This window comes from Sceloporus occidentalis, unplaced genomic scaffold (genome assembly GCF_023333645.1).
Source record: "Sceloporus occidentalis isolate IW3139 unplaced genomic scaffold, rSceOcc1.0.p SCAF_2, whole genome shotgun sequence".
Lineage (NCBI taxonomy): Eukaryota > Metazoa > Chordata > Lepidosauria > Squamata > Phrynosomatidae > Sceloporus > Sceloporus occidentalis.
The window spans coordinates 269,527,784-269,550,130 of NW_028316982.1; the positions used below are offsets into that span (position 1 = coordinate 269,527,784).

General features: G+C 42.0%; 1 protein-coding gene across 5 annotated transcripts in view; it reads right to left on the reverse strand.

Moving 5' to 3' along the window:
• The window catches only part of LOC149320150 (glycerophosphodiester phosphodiesterase 2-like), a 196,262-nt gene that overhangs the window by 168,382 nt on the left and 5,533 nt on the right, over positions 1-22,347 (reverse strand). The window lies entirely within an intron of this gene.

The following is a 22,347-nucleotide window of genomic DNA, read 5'->3' on the forward strand; positions in this document are numbered from 1 at the left end:
AATACGGAGCCTCCAGACCGCCCGCCCCGGGGGCGTGGCTCAGGAGATGGGGCTTCCACATGGGGGGCAGTGAAGACGCCTCACCTGGGGCCGTTTCTGACCCGCAGTTTCCAAACCGCCGCCTCGGAGGACGCTGCAAAGAGAGAGGCTGCTTCTGCATGGGCGGCCAAAAACGGGGCTAGGGTTAGGGTTAGGGTTAGGGTTAGGGTTACGAGTCTTAAAATGCGCTGCAGCTGTGCTGCAGCTTCCACACCTGCATGGCAGCTGACGCTGCAATTAAAGCCTGACTGCAAACTGCGCATGTTCCAGGACCCCGACTCATTATGCGACGCAGCAGACACGGAGCTTTTAAATGGGCAACTTAAATTAGCAGCGTAGCAATTCTGGCGTACCGGTGCAGCAGCTTACAGACGGAGCTGCGCAGCTGCGCATCAAACGGAAAAGAAGCGGAGAAAAGCAGCACCTTTTTAATGCCGCTTCTTCCCGCTTGGGGCGTGCGGGGGGCGTGTTCATGGCGGCATTCAGGTAAGGCCCGTCTGAAGGCTCTACCTTCATGACATCATGAATACACCCCTTTTTGCCCGTCTGTATCCCGCCAATAGTTCCTTTCAAGTCTGGACTAAAACCCAGAAAGGATTAATTGCCTCAGTGAAACAGAAGCTGCCAGCCATCACTGCTTATATTGAATTTCAAACATCTCAGGGCAGAGACCTGTCATCTCAAGCCGGTCTGCATGGGACAAAAAGCCCATCCCTGCCCCCTCTATTCTGGCATCATCCTATTCAGGGGATGTACCTCCCAAACCCAGGTTCCGGTGCAATGAGTTTGGACAACATTGACAATTATGGGGCCTCTCTTTCTCCTCCCACTGAGCCTCCTCCCACTCCCACCATCACTGAAAGCATTTTAAAGACATACAGACGAATGCCACAACCAGTTTCTTCCAAAAGGTAGGTATTTGAGAAGTGGTGTCATGCACCCCCTGCACCACCCTAGGGATACCACTGTGAGCGAACAAACTGTACTTTAAAAAAAAAGCTTTTAACTCAATGCATTAAATTGAGGAATTCGATTCTAATTTATTCCAGACAAAAATGAGTGACAACTCGTGACTAATCACTCAAGGACACAAGCCATTCTTTGTCACACATCCTGAAATTCCATCTCACACCCCACTTTGGGAACCCCTGTATTAAATGAATAAAACAACACACAGTTTACCAGTTTGGTGCTTCTTCTTCTTTTGAAATTCCCATCTGACAAGCGCACAATGCACCCAGGTTGACTTGTGTCAGGAAACAGGGAGGTTTCAAAGAACAAAGACATTGGACATCCTGAAAAACATCCACATCCACTGGACAAAGTAGAAAGGCAATCATAACACCGGGCCAAATTCCAACTATGACGGGGCAAGTCCACAGGGTCAGAAGAAAGGAGATAGCAGATTTCCAACAGAGGATGACCTAACCTGACTCCATGCCACATTGCAATGTGCTGGAGGAATCCATCTGCCCGACAGGTTCAATCGGCAGCTAATCTCACTCGCACATTTTCCTTCCTGCTTCTGTGAGCAGCTTGCTAATCATTTGGGAGGGCAGTGGGACATAAAACTATGAAGGTAATGAAAACCATTTCGAACATTTTTAACCACAGAGGGAAGCCGTGATAACCGCAAAATATATTTCCGCTGAGGCAAGGAACCTTTGCCTCCCCTCACACACAAAAAGAGCCTATTGTATTTGTTTAAAACAGGGGAGTTTTCAACATCCCTTAACCTTGGGAATTTACAGAAGCACTTTAACTGCAAAGCTGGACTGTGTTAGGTCAGGTCCTTCACGGCTGCTTCAGGCAGTGTCTTGAAAAAGTAGTAAAAGTTTTGTGATATACAGTATAATTACTGTGTTATTACTGCTAGATATGTACTCTCCAATATTTCCGAATCTGGATGATGCAGGGCTCAATCCCTGATTCTGGTACACACTGTCCGGATGACGTCTAGCCCGAGGTGTCTGTGTGTTGCGTGCCTTCATGTCATTTCCAACTTATGGCGACTCTGAGGACTTTTAACCCCACTGCACCCTAACTGGATGCAGCCAGTATATGGGATGCAGGTGGGAATTATCGCTCTTAATTTGCATTTAGTTTCACCCACCGAGTACAACCCTGCTGCATCCCGGGTCCCAGGCATGACTTTTCAAAGCCAGAGATCTCACGGTGTTGAAAAGTGGCTTGCTGAACGCGCCTGGGATCCAGGATGCAGCTGGGTTGTACTCGTCCAGCGAAATTAAATGCAAATTATTGCAATAATTCCCGCCTGCATCCTGTTAGGATGCAGTCAAGTTAAAAGTCCATGCGATAAACTCCTAGAGCGAAACTATCATGGGGTTTTCTTGGCAAGTTTTGTTCAGAGAAGGTTTACCATTGCCTTCTCCTGAAGCTGACAGCATGTGATATACCCTCTTAAAATGTTTTTTTTTTTAATTCATCTTTTGCTCCGGATCGTCCCGGAAGATCAAGATAGATGCAATGCCAGGCATCTGTTTACAATGTGTCCCACGGTGATGTCTGGTGCCAGTGCCATGGGTTACTCTCTCAGAATGAGGCCATATGATCAATGCTGGATCCCTTGTTCTGACCTCAGATGAGTGATCCACGACACTAGCCAGCACAGGAACAGAGTGCCCAAGGTAGCAGCGGGATGCCAGGGTAGTTTCAGGGCCAGAATACTCCAGGTTGTTCTTAGAGTCTTATGGCCCATGAGGATGTAGCCCAAGCAACATCAGAGGACTATTGTATAGTCAAAGGAGGAAGCACACCGAACAGCAAATGATAGAAGCATCTGCAGAAGTTTGTTTTTGCTCAAGGCAATTAGGAAGGGCAAGATTCTGCCTCCTCTTCCCCTCTCCCTCCTGTTGAGTTAATGAAATCTGAACTCCATTTATCTTAAAACAAAGTTTTAACTAATAGTCCCATGATGCTCCAAGACAGTCTGTCTAGTTCTTTCATATCACAAGGTTTGGAAATCCACTTGTCAATAATGGGAGTTTGTTTAAGCTTCTAGCTGCCTTCCCACTGCTATCAGGTAAAGTATAATTCTCCAGTGATGTCTTTCTACCTCTTCATTTAATATATATGTCATAATTAATAAGAAGCTCTCTGGATTAAGAAGTATCTTAATACCTAATGTTGTTGACATTGTTAGTATTATATCTCAGTTTGCAACACTGAAGTACTGTAAGATGAAGACAAAGGGGGACAGTGGGAGGAGGACAGAGACACAGGAGTATTTAAAAAGCACCTGAAAAAGTAAAATGACAGAGCATTAATTGGGACTATCTGTAAATATTGGGAGGGTTTGTAGATATAGAAAGAAGTCTTTGTGGAATGTTCTGCTTTGTTTCAAGTGACAAAGCCTCTTGGCTCTATTTATTTATTTAAATTTATATCCTGCTTTTTCTCCCAATAAGAGATCCAAATTTCAAACAAGATGCACCTAAAATCCTGCTGATGCAAACATTACAAAGCAATATAATCAGCTATCACATAAACATTGTTAATTTAAAACACTATAAAATCATTTTAAAGATACAATAAAGATAAAAATGAAGAGTTTACATGCCATTAAAAACTTTTCCATGACCTGTTAAATAATCAGATGCCTTTTAAAATAAAAACCTGTTTATCCGCCAGCAAATAAAGAACTGAAAGTCCAGTGAAACCCTAACCTCCCATCTGAGGGACTTTCACTGCCTATCTGTAGTTCAGCAAGACCAGTTTAGACTCAGATTGCAGGTCCCCAAAATGTATATTAAAATGGAAAAACGTTCAGGTTCAGGGTGTAGAAAAGCAAGCATGTTCCTGTGACATCTCTGCACGATCCACTGTTCAAATCTTCCAACCATTCTCTGAAAAGAACTGGTACGGATTTATGCATCTCTGCCTATGAAACAACAAAATGATCCATTTGCCTTTTTTACACAACCATTCGGGAAAATTACCTACCCTGAGGAGGGCGTGTAGGCTTTAAAATCACAACAGTGACTCATACAGAAAGCACACACAGCAAGTTCCTCTGAGAAGCAACGCTTACTTACATGCTGTAAAAGGAAACCTTTGAGTACATGGTAAGAGGTGCTTCTCCTTTTTAATTCAGGAAAAGCATAGCTCAGCTATGACAAACTTGGAAAACTTTGCCCCAAAGTATATTTAGAAGTAACAAAGAAAGTCAATGTTCACGAAGATCACAAAATGATGCAGACGCAGGTGAGGGTGTAACACCAGAGATGCCACAGACTCTGTCCAATGAGTATACTGGTACACTGGTATCCTGTGTCCAGTTCTGGGCACCACAGTTCAAAAAGGATGTTGAGAAGCTGGAGTGTGTCCAAAGGAGGGCAACCAAAATGGTGAAGGGTCTGGAAACCACAAAGTCCTATGAGCAGAGATTTAGGGACCTGGGTATGTTTACCCTGGAGAAGAGATAGTTAAATATTTGAAGGGTGTCATATTGAGGATGGAGCAAGCTTGTTTTCGCTGCTCCAGATACCAGAACATGGAACAATGGATGCAAGCTACAGGAAAAGCGATTCCACCTCAACATTAGGAAGAACTTTTTAACAGATAGTGGAACATACTCCCTTGGAGGGTAGTGGAGTCTCCTACTTTGGATGTTTTTAAACAGAAGCTAGATGGTGATCTGTCCGGGAAGCTTTGATTATATATTCCTGCATGGCAGGGGTGTTGGACAGGATGGCCCTTGCGCTCTCTTCCAACTCTGTGTTTCTGTTATTCTAAGAGCCTTCCATAGCTTTTCATGATCTATTCAGTCAAAAGCTTTGCTGTAGTCCATAAAGCACATATTGTACTGATTTTCTTTTGGGGTTCCTTGGTGTGCTTCAAAAGCATGTACTCCCATCATTTAAGCACAATCCGTTACAAAAGACCCCCAAGGGAGGGTGAGGCCTGCGACATGCATTTTCCCAGCAACACCCTGATGTAATTTGAGAGTACTCACAATGGAAACACTTCTACAACAGGAAAGAAGAACATGCAAATTTATTTCCTGCAGAACATCAAAGAAAGCAAGCCTACCACCATCACTGCCCTGTGTTAAGTACCTGAGCCCCAAGTGCCAGGCACAGCTGTCAAAACAGCCATAAAAATACTAATTGCACAAAAAAAAGAAAAGAAAAAGAAAGGAAAGAGAGTGTGTCAAGTAATGCCTGCCATTTGTAAGTCCAGTTTTAAAGGTACAGCTAAATTCAAAATCCAAAAAAAATGCCTGCATCTTATGTATCTACCATACCATCTGCTGGCTGCCACATCTGTCAGCAGTCAATGGCACCTCTGGGAAAGAATGTCATTCCAGCACCTCTGGAGCCAAATTGAGAAAACCCATCCAAGTAATTTATATGGAGAACCAGTCAACTATCTTTGTACAATGAGGACCGTGGGGAGCACATATACATGTGTGTGTGTGTGTGTGTGTGTGTATGTGTGTGTGAAAGAGAGAGACTTCAAGTCGTCTGTCAACTTCTATTATTGTTGTTATTCCCTGCCTTTTCCCCAAATCTGGACTCATAGTGGCTCGTGTGTGTGTGTTATGTGCCTTCAAGTCATTTCTGATTTATGGCAGCCCTAAGGTGAACCTATCATGAGGTTTTATTGGCAGGTTTCTTCAGAAGAGGTTTGCCATTGCCTTACCCTGAGGTCGAGAGCATGTGACTTGCCCTAGGTCACTCAATGGGTTTCATGGTCAAGCAGGGAGTTGAACCCTGGTCTCCAGAATCATAGTCCAGCACTCAAACCATTATGCCATACTGGTTCTCAAAGTGGCTTACAACCATTAAAAAAAGACATTGTTAAAAATCCACAAGATATAAGACTTAGAACAAGATTAAACAATTAAATAAATAAAAACCAGATTAAAATATACATCACTGAATACACATCGTACACACACAGACACACATACCCAACAAATAGCAACATCCAGTGCATTGTGTAAGATAGACCTTATATTGTATAGTCAATCATCAAATGCCTGTCAGAATAGAAAGGTCTTTACTTGTTTGTAAAAAGAAAGTAAGGAGGTACCCATCTAACTTTTTTTTAAAAAATAAATAATAAATGTGAAGTTGACGTCTTTCATGGTCAGAATCCATAGTTTTGTGGGTTTTTCAGGCTATGTGGCCATGTCCTAGAAGAGTTTATTCCTGACATTTCGCCAGCATCTGTGGCTGGCATCTTCCGAGAATGTTGGCATAGAAGAGAGCTGGATATATATATATATACTGTAGGGAGGAAATTCCATGTTAATCTGTGTACTGTTGTTAAATAGCATGGCGACAGAACCAAACCATGAGGGACCAAACAGGTGTACCTCAGCAGCCAGTACAAGCAGCAAATTGTGCAAAAACTAAAAAGGAGAAAACATGCAGCACATGCTCACTACTCACTGCATTTACACAATTACGCTTTCCTTGGCACAGAGTGCAAATTGCCTGGATGCACACAGCTCTGGAACATTTCCCTTTTCATTGAGCTGTCAAAAGCAGCCTCTGGCAGGAAACTCTTGCTCTAAGGCCAGAAGGTTCTCCGATCAGCCCTGGATGACTAATGAAACAAGACATCCCTATGCATGTGCTTCCAAAATTGCTAGACCTAAGCATTCTACCCCTGTAATGCATGCTATTTTCTTAATAGATTCACAAGACTCTTAGATGGTACCATCCCATGTGGGCTGATATTTTGCCATGGTGGTCTTGGCAAGCCCATGGCTCCCAAGGCACCCAAGCATACCCACAAGTGAAAACCAGGACATATGTGGTCAAGCTGGCAAATGTTATCAATGAGGAAGAACATTGATAGCTTGGAGAGGCTGCAGCAGTTTGTTTTTGTCTAAACCGCCTAGAAACGGCAAGATTTCAGCCCTCAGCTTTGTCAACTTCTGGATCTATTACAACAGCCCAATCCGATGAGTATTCCCTTGCAAGTAATTTCTGAGGGTCTTATTCTGAGGCAAACAAACACAACCTCAGCCTGAGATTGCATCTTCCAAGCACAGAACTGCTGACAACTGCTACATGTGGCAGCTATCACGGGGGGGGGGGGGGGATCAGTTTCATAAATTTGCATGCTATCGGAAAGACAAGTGCAAGAAAACGCTTGCCTCTGCTTTAAAAAAAACAAGTTAAACTTGGTCATAAATCACAGCCTCTCTCACAAAATCAGGAGGAACTTCAGTCCCTCTCAGCATTAATCCACACAGACAGTTCCTTTCCAAAGATCCGACTCCCAATTAACTCAACCATACACCAAAATTCATCAGAGAAGCCCAAGGCAAAGCAGTATAGGTGGATCAGAACAGCAAAGCCTGAATGAAAGTGACATTTACATGAGTGAGACAGACAGACAGAAACAATCGGAGAGCAATTACAGTGGGTCCTTGGTATCTGCTGGGGTTTGGTTCCAGGACTCCCCATGGATATCAAATCCATTGATGCTCACATTCTATTAAATGCAATGGCATAGTAAAATGGTGCCCCTTATATAAAATAAAGCTATGAATGGTTGAATCTATGGATAAGGAATTCATGCATACAGAGGGCTGACTGAGCAGATATGTAGTAGTGGACTTCATTTTACAACATGTCAACAAAAGATAATGTAATACTAATGTCTGGATTATCCATACCATAGTATATCCTATGAAGGATGTGTCTCTGTAAAATGCTTGGGGCCAGAAGTGTTTTGGACTCTGGGTCCCCCCCCCCCCCCCGGATTTTGCAACATTTGCATATACATATCTTGGAAATTGGATCCAAGTCTAAACATCTAATTCATATATGTTTCCCATATGCCTTATACACATAGCCTGAATGTAATTTTATATATAATATTTTAAATAATGTTGTGCATGAAATAAAGTTTGTTTACACTGAACCATTAGAAAGCAAAGGGGTCACTATCGACTATGTGGATAATTTTGGATTTTGGAGTATTTCAGTTTTCAGAATTCCAGATAAGGGAGACTCAACCTGTATATGAATATGAAACCTGAGCAGCTCATTTGAAAGACTGTGCTACTGGAAGAGAATTCTATGGATATCATAGACTGCCAAAAAGTTAAATAAATGAGTCCAAGAGCAAATCAAGTCTGAACTCTCAAATGGGAAGAACCTACTGCAATTAGAGAGAACTAGACTGAAGACGACTTCCAGAGAACGTTCTCTGTTGCCACTCCAAAAATCTGGAATGGCCTGCCTCGATCCAATACAGGGAGAGGCAGGATACAAATAAATAAATATTATTATTATGATGATGCCAAAATCACTAAACTGAGGGTGCTGTACTTTGGACATACCATGACATGGCATGATTCACTGGAGAAGAAAACAATATATGGTGGATTTGAAGGCAACAGGGAAAGGGAATGACCACATTACAGGTTTACAGATTAAATAAAGGAAGCCACAGCTGCCCTGAGTTTGCAAATCCTAAGCAAGGCTGTTAAGAACAAGGTGTCTTGGAGACTGCTCATTCATGGAGACTCCGTAGATCAAAGGTGATTTGATGGTACAACACAGGGCCCAAAGGATTCATCTTGAGACCAGCAAACTGTATGCATACGTATACATGTACACACAAGAGAAGGATCTTTGCACTAGTCTGTGTTTTGCATCCAACAAACCCAGGACTGAACAACTACCATTTATTCTGATAATACAAATCCAACATGCATCTTCATGCATCTTCTTTGGAAGAAGTGGAATGCATTTTGGCCAATGCCTCTGCAGCTGTACGGCCAAGCTGGCCAGGAGAGTCTTGAAAATGTAGTCCAAAAAAGTAACTTTCCCAGGCTCAGCTTAAAACATGAGAGAAAACCATAGTGTTTCACCACAGGAACAAACTGCTAAAATCTTACATTGCAAATTTCTGTCATGCACACATGTACCAGAAGTGGAGATTCTTAGCAAGCTGCAACCCTATAATTATACCTCTTGCTTTTGCATTTCTTCCTTCCTTTATTCTTTTTGTTTTCTTTCTACAAAATCATAGCATACACACCCCTTTCCCTGTGATTCATTCTGACCTTAATCTGAATGAGAAGGATATTTGTATATGAAAAACATGCTTTAACTCACAATCTCCATTTTCAACTTTTGTGCCTCCTTCCACTGCAGGAACCTAACATCCTATATCTGCTCCATACAAAATAGCCTATCCTTTATGTTTCAGCCTCTACTTTCCCCCTGTAGAGTATAAAACAATGCAGTGTATCAAGGCTGCTGAATGCAAATGCAATGAGAACATCCCATCTTTTGCATATCAGTCAATTCAGCGCTCCGCCCTTGTTTTCCTCTCCTCTAGAAACACATGATGAGCAGACAGGATGTGCTGGAGCACTCTGAAGTTAAATAAGCTTTCTACCCCTAAAAATAGGAAGTGCTTCAAATCCAAAGAGGGACAGATTTCAGCTGCAGAAGGATCCCAATTTACCATCTGGTCAGAGATGTAAATTCCTGCTGTGTCCAACACCCAAGGAGAGCCAAAATAGGCTTGTAGGAGTGGAGCGGAGATGTTCCCTGGCAAACACTTTGACTGGAGAGAGGACAGACAGCAGAGAAATGTAGGGAATTGGAAATGTCAAATGAAACTATGAAGCAGCAAGGAAAGGGAAGACCACTGAAGTGCCCTTAAAGAACATAGTCCTTTACAGAAGGTAGAAATATAGGTTGAGCTTTCCTTATCTGGAATACCAAAATCTGAAATATTCCAAAAGCCCAAACTTTTTTTCGTGTGTGTGTGTGATAGTGACATCTTTGTTTTCTGATGGTTCGGTCTACACAAACTTTGTTTCATGCACAAAATTATTTTAAAATATTGTATAAAATTACATTCAGGCGAGGGGTACAAGGTTTATATGAAGCATCAATCAATTTTGTGTATAAATTTTAGTCCCAGCTCAGAGATAATCTCATTATGCAAATACAGGTATTCCAAAATCCAAAACACTTCTGTCCCAATCATTTCCTATAAGGGAGGCTCAACCTATAATTTCTTACAATTCATTGTTCCTGATATATTAAAATTTCAACAATGAATTCAACTTTCATCCATATGGATTTTAAAAACCATGTGTCAAGTGACTTTGGAAGGATTTTCTGAACTGACTGGAATTCTGGCAGCTGTTGGCATTCCTGACAATGGGGCAATGAATCTGCTCTGGGTTTTAGTAGGAATTTTAATGGAACTACCCAAACTGCTGTACCCTATCCCTCAAATGTGTTAAACCAGTTGGATACTTCTTTTAAAGTTTGGATTAAAGCCCGGAGCATACGCTGCTCTCTGGCACCTCAGAAATGGCTGTGCTAGGGATGCTTTAAGACCTCAAAGGTAGGCTTTGGAAGAGACATTTGCTTGTTGAGATCATGCAATGAACATGCATGTGAAGTGGAATAAATGTGATGCCATAAATCAGATTTATGACATCATAATTACTGAACAGGGTGCCTGCCTATGTCACATCAGGACCATCACCACCAAGCTCATCTGTTAGCCTGATAGGGTGATAGGGCCTCCCAGTTTTATGGAGCATGCCAAGATCAGCCAATGGCTCCATGTGGCCTCCAAGTTTACTACCCCTTGGTTTCATAGAAACATATAGTTGGAAAGGGCCCCATGGGCCATCAATTTGTTGGTCAATGCAGGAATTTAGGCTAGAGCATCCCCACCAGGTAGCTGTCCAGCATCTTTTGGTAGACATCCAGAGAAAAGGACACCACCAGCTCCATAGACAAGTGGCTCCATTGCTCAACCACTTTTACTGTAAAGAACTTCCATCCAATGTTCAATCAAAATCTACTCTCCTGTCACACTTGGTCCTAACCTCTGAGGCAGCAGAGAACAGGTCTGCCCCTCCTCTTTGTGACAGTTCTTGAGGTGTTTAAAGAGTGTGATCATGTCACCCTTCACTCTTCTCTTCATAAAGTTCAACATGCCCAGTTCCTTCAACCTTTCCTCATATGGTTTGTTCTCCACACTTCCTATCATCCTTGTTAATAATAATAAGAAGTTTCATTTATATTTTCCCGCCTCTCCCAATGGATCGAAGCGGGATGTTGGCCTTCTCTGAACCTGCTCCAGCTTGTTTATATCCTTCCTAAAATGAGGCACCCAAAACTGAATGCAGTACTCTAGATGAGGGCTGGCCAATGCAGAATATGGGGAGACTATTACTTCCCTCAGCTTGGAAACTATGCTTCCACTAAAGCTCATGCTACAACTTCTTCTGCACAATCTGTCTCTAAGATGCTACAAGATCCTTTTGCATACTGTTGGCTCATGTTCACCATAAGCTCTAAGTATACAATAATCCTAGATTCCTTTTGATATGTAGTACTGTTGAACCAAATATCCTACATCCTATAAATGTAATGCATTATTTCTTATCATGTGGTACTTGTTTCTATGTAAGGAATAATCAAATCATCTTTTATTGTACTAGCCAAAGGCCATGACAAAAAGCTTTTAAGACACATGAAACATTTAAAACCAAAAACACAAGAGAACAAAAGCGCAAAAGACATCCCATCATTTAAAATGTAGTTAAAATTATTGCTGATATAAAACAAAAACCTTTCCAGTTATTAGTAAACTTATACATGGCTGTCATAAAAATCAGATTAATACTCTGAGTCTCCATGGCAATTTATGGCAATTTTATTTAACTCTCTCTCCCTAACCTTTTTTGCAAGGCAAAAAGGGCCACTTTGTGTGTTACACAGTCACTGATACTACTCAAAAGAAATTGAACCAAGCTTACAAGAGAGTTTGCACTTACATTTGTCAACATGGGTGTTAGGAATTTCTCTCTAGGACTGCTATAGAGAGGACAAATTAGCATGTAATGCACAATGTCCTCCACCTGACACTGACTATTATTATTATTACAGCTTCCAGAATCCTCCAGCCAGCATGGCTGTTATGTTTAAATAAGAAATAAACAAAAATATCCATGCTGGCTGGGAGATTCTGGGAGCTCTAATTATTATTATTATTATTATTATTATTATTATTATTTCCAAGCTCCGGTGGTTTCCAAACCCACTTACTAACCACCACCCTACACAGCATCCTCTGTCTCTCCACATAAGCAAGGGCAGATCAGAATGCAAGGGCACGGCTGCAAGTGGTCAAGCTCACTAAGGCCAGAAGGTGTATTAAGACATTAAGAAAGGTTCTTAAATGTTTGCATTGACCCAGCATGTACCTCCTGCCCTAGGATGACCATTAATCTTGATCAGGCATCCAGGATGTTGCTGCTTCAAGATTAACATTTTTGTTCTTAAGGACACCATATAACCTCAAAGCCTGGCGGAGCAGGAGTGGAGTGACACCTTGCCATAACTGAGATCTGGAAGCACACCAAGCTTGCAAAGTGGGCTAGCTGCTGTAGTGAACATGGATTTTTTTGCATGCTGGCAGACAGCAGTAGGATCACAGCACTGGTAGAGAAGAGTGAATAAGGCAAGGAAACACATATCTGAATTCATTCCAGTAAACTGACACTAGAAACCTACACCAAATAAACCAGTGTGTGTGTATGTGCCTTCATGTCACCTGCTGACTTATGGCAATTCCACAAATTTCACAGGGTTTTCTTAGGCACAGAATACTCAAAGGTGGTTTTGCCAGTTCCGTCCTCCAAATTATAGCCTACAGCACCTGGGATTCGTTGGTAATCTCACTTCCAAGTACTAACCAGGGTTAACCCTGCTTAGCTTCCAAAATATGATGGGATATGGTGCCTTAAGGTATTTTGGGGGGAGCAAATAAATCTACATTTTAAAAAAATAAACTCACAATCAGATCTCTTCAACTCTGTGCTGTGAACAGTTCAGAAGTGTTTATGAAGCATTTGAAACTGTCAAACCTCTTAAGTTATGGGCATAACAAAAGTCATAGGTTATGAGCATAACATGAGAGTTTTAACAACTGAGGCAAAAAGAGGTATAGAGATGTTTCTTGTCACATACATACCCCTTCCAGCAGTCACCACTGATCTCCTCCCCATGAATCCCATAAACTGCAAGTCATTTTGCATGCCATCTGTTTATACACATAAAGGGGGAGAAAAGTGGTGATTCTAAAAATATTAAAATTGCCCTTGAGTCACATATTTTTTTTAAAGATAGCTGTTTGCAAAACTTCCAGTTTCCAGGGAATCCTTTCATCACAAGAGCAGCATGCAGAGGGAACACCATGTTCCCTGTCCTTGTATTCTTGGCATGTGGTACAGGATTCTGGGAAGTGTTATAGGGCACAGTCTCAGGGCAAAGTTGGGGGTTACTTTTTGGACCACAACTCCTCTCATTAGCTATGCCAGTTTGGGGATTCTGGCAGCTGCAATCTAAAACATTCCCTTTTCCCAAACTCCATCTCAGCTTATCAACCTACGCTGATGGACATTTTCCTGAATCTGGGTGAGTAGGAGATCTTTCAGGGTAGTCGTCCAGGGATATAGATTCTACTGCAGAATCCCTGATAACCTTCTGAGAAATACCAGTTTCCCAGAACATGGCTTAAAAGCCACCGAGATAAGGAAGACAGGGCTGAGTATCCCTTATCTAAAATGCTTGAGACCAGAAGAGTTTAAATGTTTGGAATACTTGCCTATATATAATGAGACATCTTGGAGGTGGGATCCAAGTCAAAACATCACATTCATTTATGTTTCTGTAAACCTTATGCACATAGCCTGAAGGTAATTTTATGCACCATATTTTTAATAATTTTGTCTATGAAACAAAATTTGTGCACATTACTTGTTGTTGTGTGCCTTCACGTTGTTTCCAACTGATGGCAACCCTAAGGCAAACCTGTCACGGGGATTTCTTGGCAATTTCTTCAGAGGGGGTTTGCCACTGCCATCCTCTGAGGCTGAGAGAGTGTGACTTGCCCAATGTCACCCAGCAGGTTTCATGGCCAAGCTGGGATTCAAACCCTGGTCTCCACAGTCATAGTCCAATGCTCAAACCACTACACCACACTGGCTCTCTCTCTTGTGTAGATTAAACCATCAGAAAGAAAAAGTGTCACTATCTCAGACACCGATGTAGATAATTTTGGATTTTGAACTATTTCAGATTTCCAGATAAGAGATCCTCAATCTGTACAAACATTTTATTTCATTTTATTGCCACAAGGCTTTCTAGGGCAATTGTACAAGGAAACAGCTCCTCAGGCATCTGACAATTCTATATTAAAGACAGGCTGCATCAGTCCTTGGGATGCGTGACATTTCATTTATGCAGAGAATTATCCTGGAAAACAGCTTCTAAACCCCTTTCAGCTTCATTCTCTTGTGCGCTGGGGAAAGGGAGGTTAAATCAAGACTTTTCTTACACAATAACCCAGTTTTGGGGGGGAGAAAACCTTTCTGTGGGTGCATCTGCACTGAAGAAATAAGTGGTTTGACACCACTTTCACTGACATGGCTCCTTCCTACAGAATCCTGGGATTTGCAGTTTTGTGACGCACCAGCACCCTTTGGCAGCAAAGTCTAAAGAATAGCAACTCTGATCTTTAACTGATTTCCATGATTCATTGATTCCACCTGAAGTATGTCTTTCCCTTTCCCTACTGCCTTCCACTTTTGTTGTTGCTTTTCTGTGCCTTCAGGTAGTTTCTGACTTATGATGACCCTAAGGCAGTCCTATCATGGGGTTTTCTTGGCAAGATTTTTACAGGGGTTCTGCTCTTACCTTCCTCTGAGACTGAGAGAGTGTGACTTGTCCAAGGTCAGCCAATAGGATTCCATGGCTGAATAGGAACTCGAACCCTGGTCTCTAGAGTCATACCCAAATGCTTAAACTGCCACACAACCCTGGCTCTCTGCCTTCCACTTTACGAAGCATTATTTCCTTTTCCAATGAGTCATGTTGTCTCATGACCATCTTTAAAGTGCAATCGCTTCACTTTAGGCATTTTTGCTGTTAGGGAGAACTCAGGCTTGACAATGCTCTCGGGGCCCATTTATTTGTCTTCTGGAAGTCCATGGCATCCTCAAGCACCATATTTCATATTTCAAATGAGTTGATTTCCTTCCTGTCAGCTTTCTTCACTGGCCAGCCTTCACAACCATAAATAGAAAGTGCAAATACAATGGCACAGATGATGCTGACTTTAGTAGACATTAGTGAGCAAGCATCTGATGGGCCAAATAGCTGACTCTACTTATAGTTTGGTCCTAGAAGCTTTTAGGGGAAGCAGGAACAGAGGAGACCTTCAGACAACCATTTGGACCTTAGCTGGCTCCCTCCCTTGGCAGGGTTGCGCAGGGGAGAAAGTTGTTAAAAATACTCACAAAAAGTTTGTTTAAACTTTTTTTCCCATTGATGTATAGGACTACACAATTATTGAACTATATCAGAAAATTAAACAAAAAAAAATGCAGTTCATATATTATGGCCGCCAGCTTAACTAATAATGATTTTATAAAAAGTGCTCTTTTAAAACAAGTTGTTTTGGCTGAACTGTTGTTAAGGATTTCTTTCTGAATGGCATTTCTGGCACCATAAAAAAGGGATTAAAAAGAAGCAACTGACACCTGATACTGGCCTAACAACAAACAGCTACCAATAAGCTAGGAATGTTAAATTTTTACATTCAAACACTACTAATGTTGATGGTGGGAGTTGTAGTCCAAGCCAGTAAGTTTTTCAAGGGCTAAGTACATATACACATGGACAAAGCGACTTATTAAGTGTTAAACTAGAGTCACTGGGCGGCAATTGCTAAGAAACTATTTTTGGCTGAAGTCTGGGACAGAGGTGGGCAACTCTAGCCATGTGAAAGTTGCTGGACTGCAGTTCCCATCAGCAGTCACCAACATAGCCAGTAATGAGAGCTGATGAGAAGTGATCCCACCAATTTTGGGAGGTCCACAGTTTCCAAACCCTGTTCTAAAGTTACAAACTGGAATCCACTGATTTGGAAGGTGGCTAACACTCCTTTACTGGAAAGTCTGTAGGAATGCTGTGGCTACATTCTGCGTTGAAGACCCTGCAGGGAGTGGACTACATAACCTCCAAGGGTCCTTCCAACTCAATGATTCAGTGAACACCATAAAACAAGACTTCCATATAGTCTTCCACTCACTATTAAATCAAGTAGATTTAATAGCAAATGCTGCTTTATGTACCACTATGCTCTGTTTTGTTAGTGATGTTGTTGTCTTTTGAACAACATAGCATGAATCCATATGAGAGCCAGCATGGCGCAGTGGTTTGAGTGTACCAGGGTTCGATTCCCTGTTCAGCCACAAAACCCACTGAGTGACCCTGGGTGAGTCACATATTCTCAGCCTCAGGGAAAGGCAATGGCAAACCTCCTCCGAACAAATCTTGCCAAGAAAACCCCATGAGAGGTTTGCAGTAAATCAGAAATGGTTTGAAGGCACACAACACACACCATGAATCCATATACTATTTCACGATGCACAGAAAGAGACACGGGCAAACACACACAGAGAAAATGCCGAGAGCGCAAGCAAAGCCTTAATTCTCAAGTGGGACCATGTTCACTGGTAAAGTACTAACAATTGTGTCAGCAATCCTGCTAATATCCTTTAAACAACCGCATGAATCCATACACAGTATTCTTTCATCCAGGGCAATGATGTCGGTACGTCACACCAGTTCTAAACCCTGACTCCAACTCTGCTATTTTTCTACTGCCCCACTCCCATTCAAACTCCTTCATAAATGACAAATATGTACTATTTAGTAATGACAGAGTGGTTGCACAAGGCATTTCATCTCCACCATGTGAATCATCAGGCTACTTAGACAGAATGCAGAACACGGAGTAAGAAAACATTTCTAAATTCCAATGAAAGTTAATAGACAACAGATTGTGCACTTAATAATTTTTTTAAAAAGATTTTTACAAAAGTCACAGGATATACCTTAAAACTACAGAATACAGTCACTCCTCCATTTCCACAGATTTGGGATCCACATCCCTCACTTATGCGCAAGTGGCAAATGCGGCACATGCCACCATTCAAGCCAATGGGGCTTGAATATTGGTGGGTTTCATTTTTGCCGGGGGGAGGGGAATCCCTCGCGAAAACGAAGGGACAACTGTGTATAAAATTGAGATTAACAGAACATAATGTGTAAACTGTCTTCCACTTACAAACTTTTGTAATGACCTTACCAAACAATTTCCTGTAAACAGTTACACTACAATAATACAAATGGTAAATCTAGAAGGATATATTTACCATAACTTGTTATAATGTTATAAGTTTTCACTTTGAAACTGGAGTCAGGATCTGTGTATTTCTAGCAACTCTGACTCCAACTCCACCCAAAATTACTTCCGACTCCACGACTCTGACTCCACAGCCCTGATTTCATCATGCACAGAAAGAAACATCACCCCATAGCTAATGTCTCTTAGCCACGTACAAACAACATACAATGCCCAGAGCGCAAGCAAACCATGAACTCTGTGGAGGAAACATTGCTCAGTGCTAAAGTATTTGCTGTGTACACGGAACATCCAAGATTAATTTCCTAGCATCTTCAAGTCAAGAGAGGTTGCATTTGGATTCAGCAGGTGATCAGACGGTTTGCTTAAGACACTGCAAAGCACCTGCCAGCCAACAGACAAATCCTCTTACCTACTTTAAAGTAGATTCCTATACTCTCATCCATTTCATTCTGTCAAAGAGCACCATCACCTATTTTCCCAAGAAGGTTAATTTCTCACCTAACCAAAACAGAAGAGGAAGGGAAAACTGCACTCATTTGTGGGGATATACTGTACTTCCTTTCTCTTTGGGAACATCCCACTCCTATGCATCCAGATAACTGCAAAATCAGCTTCACTGTTTTTGATGAGCGCTGTGGAATTCCCAATGGAATGTTTATGAGCCAGGCAGAGAAGAACACAGAAACAGATGGGCTTTATGACCTGTTCCTTTCAAAATTTTGACCGAAGAGAGGGGAAAATGTGTATACACAAGATGAATATGCTACAGGTCTTAATTAAGCAAACCAGAGATTTATAATGTGCAAATTATGAAGTCAAAAGAGCAAGCTACGTTGTGTGTGTGTATGTGTCTTCTACTCGCCTATTGACTTATAGCAACCCCAGGGATTTCATAGGGTTTTCTTAGGAAATGAATAGTCAGAGGTGGTTTTGCCAGTTCCTTCCTCTAAAATAGAGCCTCCAGCACCTGGAATTCGTGGGTGGTCTCCCATCCAAGTATTACCCAGAGCTGACCCTGCTTAACATCCAAGATCAGATGGGATCTGCTGTTTTTAGAGTATTTAAGCCCTTGCTACAGTTGTTGCTTGTTGTATGCTTCCAAGGCATTTCTTACTTACTTATGGCAACCCCCTGAAATCTCAGGCTCGCAGCATGGATGTGCTCCTGGCCCCCACTCTGAGCAAGGATGCCCAGGTTTCAGCAGTGGCAAGGAGTACATTTGCACAGTTAAAACTTGTGCGCCAACTGCACCCATTCCTTGAGGTGTCAGATCTGGCTACAGCAACACATGATTCAGTTACATCCCATTTGGACTACTGCAACGCACTCTACATGGGGCTGCCTTTGGCGACTTTCCAGAAACCTCAGCAGGTTCAAAACACTGCAACCACAATGCTGACTGGGGCTAGTTATAGGGACCACATAAATCCCTTGCTGAAAAAGCTCCACAGTTCATTTCCTGGAAAAATTGTGAGCCACCTTGGCTCCCTTTCAGGGAAAAAGGCAGGATAGAAATCACATAAATAAAAATAAATAGCCTATCATAGGGTTTTCTCAGCATGTTTCTTCAGTGGGGGTTTGCCATTGCCATCTTCTGAAACTGAAAGAGTGTGAGCTGCCCAGGGTTTTTATGCTTAAGCAGGGATTTGAACCCTAATCTCAGAGTTATAGTCCAACGATCAAACCACTTTAGGGTATTTAGGCCCTTGCTACAGTACCATCCAGGAAATTACTGTGCCATTAACACCAAAACACATAGAATCATAGAATCGCAGAGTTGGAATAGACTGCAAGGGCCATCCATTCCAACCCCTTTCTGCCATGCAGGAAATCTCAATCAAAGCATACCCGACAGATGGGCATTCAGCCTCTGTTTAAAGACCTCCAAAGAAGGAGACTCCACTACACTCTGAGGAAGGAGTGTGTTCCACTGTCACCCACCTGTCTGTAGACTGGTGCCCCCTCCCACAGAAACACAAAGGGGTCAAAGCAGGGGCCCCACAAGTCCATCTTCCTGTAGGAACATTGCTGGCATGTTGCCCCCCATCCCTCCCTTCCACTGAATGGTGGGATGGGGGCATTCAGCCTGCAAACAGATGGGCTGAGCATTCAGAAACCGAGAACAAGACATAAGTACATACAGAGGAGCTTTATCGTCCACCAGTGAATTGCAGCATTTCTGCCTGTGCTTTTTAATATGATGCTTTAATGGTCTATTGACTGCAAATAAAGATAATAACAATACTCAGGCCTGTTACAGACTGCCAAAATAAAGCTGCTTCGGGTCTCTTTGGAGGTATGCTATTTAAATGATGCATGGGTCCTAAGAGTCCGGAGGTCGCGCCAAAGCCACACTCCATTCCTAAGCACTGGAGTGCAGCTTTGGTGCAGCTTCCGGATTCTTAGGATGCATGCATCATTTAAACAGCAAAGCACCAAAGAGACCTGAAGCAGCTTTATTTTGGCAGTCTGTAACAGGCCTCAGTCTTTTTAAAAAGCACTTTCCAGGGCCTGCTTAAATGACCCAATTCGCACCCAGGGTAGGGTTACCAGCAGGGCTCTGGAGTCGGAGTCCTGAGCCATTTGGGATGGAGTGGGAAACAGCAGAAATGCACTACCTCCGATTTCAAAATAAAAACTCATAATATTAAATGGCTAGCTGGTTGCGTATTTACTTTCATAAGCATTTAGAAAAGTTCAAATATTTTAACCAAATAAATATTGGTTACCTTCTAGCAATCCAAATAGCCTGATGATTCACATGCGGAGAAGAAATGCCTTTTACTACAGTAAATTTCTTATTGCTAATTAATGCACATTTGTCATTTACAAAGGAATCAGAGTTGGCATCAGAATTGGACATTAGAAAAAGAAGAGTTGAAATTGAGGATCTGGCATACTGAGTCCACAATGCTAGATGCCAGGAGTCCCTTATTATGAGTGTCCCTTATTTGCAGGCTGGAAAGAGGCTGGAAAACTTGCCCCTTATACATCTGGCAGGTATCCCTTATTATAAGGGATATCTCTTATCTGAGGGCTGGAAAGCTTGCCCCTTATAATAACGGAATGTCCCCAATTTTAGGGCTGGAAAGTTTGTCCCTAATAGGGCTGGCAACCATTCCTTATTATAAGGGATACCCCTTATTTGAGGGCCAGAAAGCTTGTCCCTTATGGGACTGGCAGGTGTCCCTTATTATAAGGGATGGCCCTTATTTGGGGGCTGGAAAGCTTGTCTCTTACAAGGCTGCCCGGTAACTCATTATAAGGGATGTCTTCTATTTGAGGGCTGGAAAGCTTGTCCCTAATAGGGCTGGCAAGTGTTCCTTATTATAAGGGATACCCCTTATTTGAGGGCCAGAAAGCTTGTCCCTTATGGGACTGGCAGGTGTCCCTTATTATAAGGGATGGCCCTTATTTGGGGGCTAGAAAGCTTGTCACTTACAAGGCTGCCCGGTGACTCATTATAAGGGATGTCCTCTATTTGAGGGCTGGAAACTTGTCCCTTATACATCTAGCAGATGTCTCTTATTATAAGGAATGTGCCTTATTGGAAGGATAGAAAGCTTGCCCCTTTGTATGGCTTACAGGTATCCCTTATTATAAAGGATGTGTCCTATTTGAGGGTTGGAAAGCTCTTCCTTTTATTTAGACTTAATATGATATCCAAAAATCCCATATTCCTCCAAAAAGACAGAAATGTGTGCATCATATCATTTATTAATGTCAGTTTTACAGAGGAATACAGGGCTTAACAGACTGAAAACAAGACTTTCATTTGGTATTTAGGCAGAATGCAAACTCATGAATAGCTGCCTCTTGACTGTCATTCCTGCATGTCATGAATTCCAGCTGTCCATCATTCCTACTTTGAAAACCTGGCAACACTAACCCAGGGGGACATGGACGCTTCTGGACAGAATAGAAGGTTCTGTTCTAATCAGTGATAATGCAAGAGGACAGGCTACTCATTCAAGCCACAGTCCCTTCTGACCTCATTTTTGCACATTTAACAACACAGCATGTCATGCAGAAATTAGTCAAATAAACATCTTTCACACATGCGCATAGAGAAATGCTGCAAGGAGCAAAAGCACCATGTGCTTAATCTCGGAATGTCAAATTCCTGTCAAAGGTGCAGGAGCCAGGGGGAAAATGGCAGAAGAAACGGTAATTGTGGATGTCAACAGAGCTGTGCCATCGGTAGGCCAAACCTTAAACTCTGACTCGAGCTCCAACACTCCTGTTTTTTAATTCTTCAATACCAACTCAAATGTATATTAATTGCTCAATAATATAATTATAATATAATTTAATTATAATATATAATTAAATGTATATTAACATCTGACTAAATGGGAAGCTTATTTGACACTGTGTAGTGTATATATATTTTTGAATGCTGGACTGCGATTCTGGAGACCAGGGTTCGATTCCCAGCTGCCATGAAACTCACTGGGTGATCTTTGGCAAGCCACACACTCTCAGCCTCAAGAGAAGGCAATGGCAACCCTCCTCATCTGAACAAATCATGCCAAGAACTCCCCATGATAAGTTCACCTTGAGTCTGAAGAGAGTACTAAAAAGTATGTTGAAAAGCAGAAAACAGTGATGAGACAAGCTCCATGCGCTCTGAGATGGTCAACTGTTTATTCAGTATTTTTTCAAAAAGTCCAATGGGTTTTTGCGTCAATGAGAAAAGGCCTTCTTCAGGTGGTACAAACAAACACAAATACGCAAGTATTAAAAAGACAAAACAATAAACAGTTGAACATCTCAGAGCATGTGCAGCTTGTCTCCTCACAGTTTTCACCTTAAAGTCACCATAGGTTGGAAACAACTTGAGAGGCATACACAACAACAACAACAACAACCAGCTTCTCAATCTGTTTGGGCTTAATGTTACAGGATCCCCAACCTGGCAATCCTCCTCATCAAATGAAATTTATTTATTTGTTATTTTCTTATTTTAATTTAATCTTCTTCCTTTCATATAAAACTCCTTATGTAACAGATGACTAATCAAGAATAGACTGTTAGTATTCACATATTTCTGGATTATAA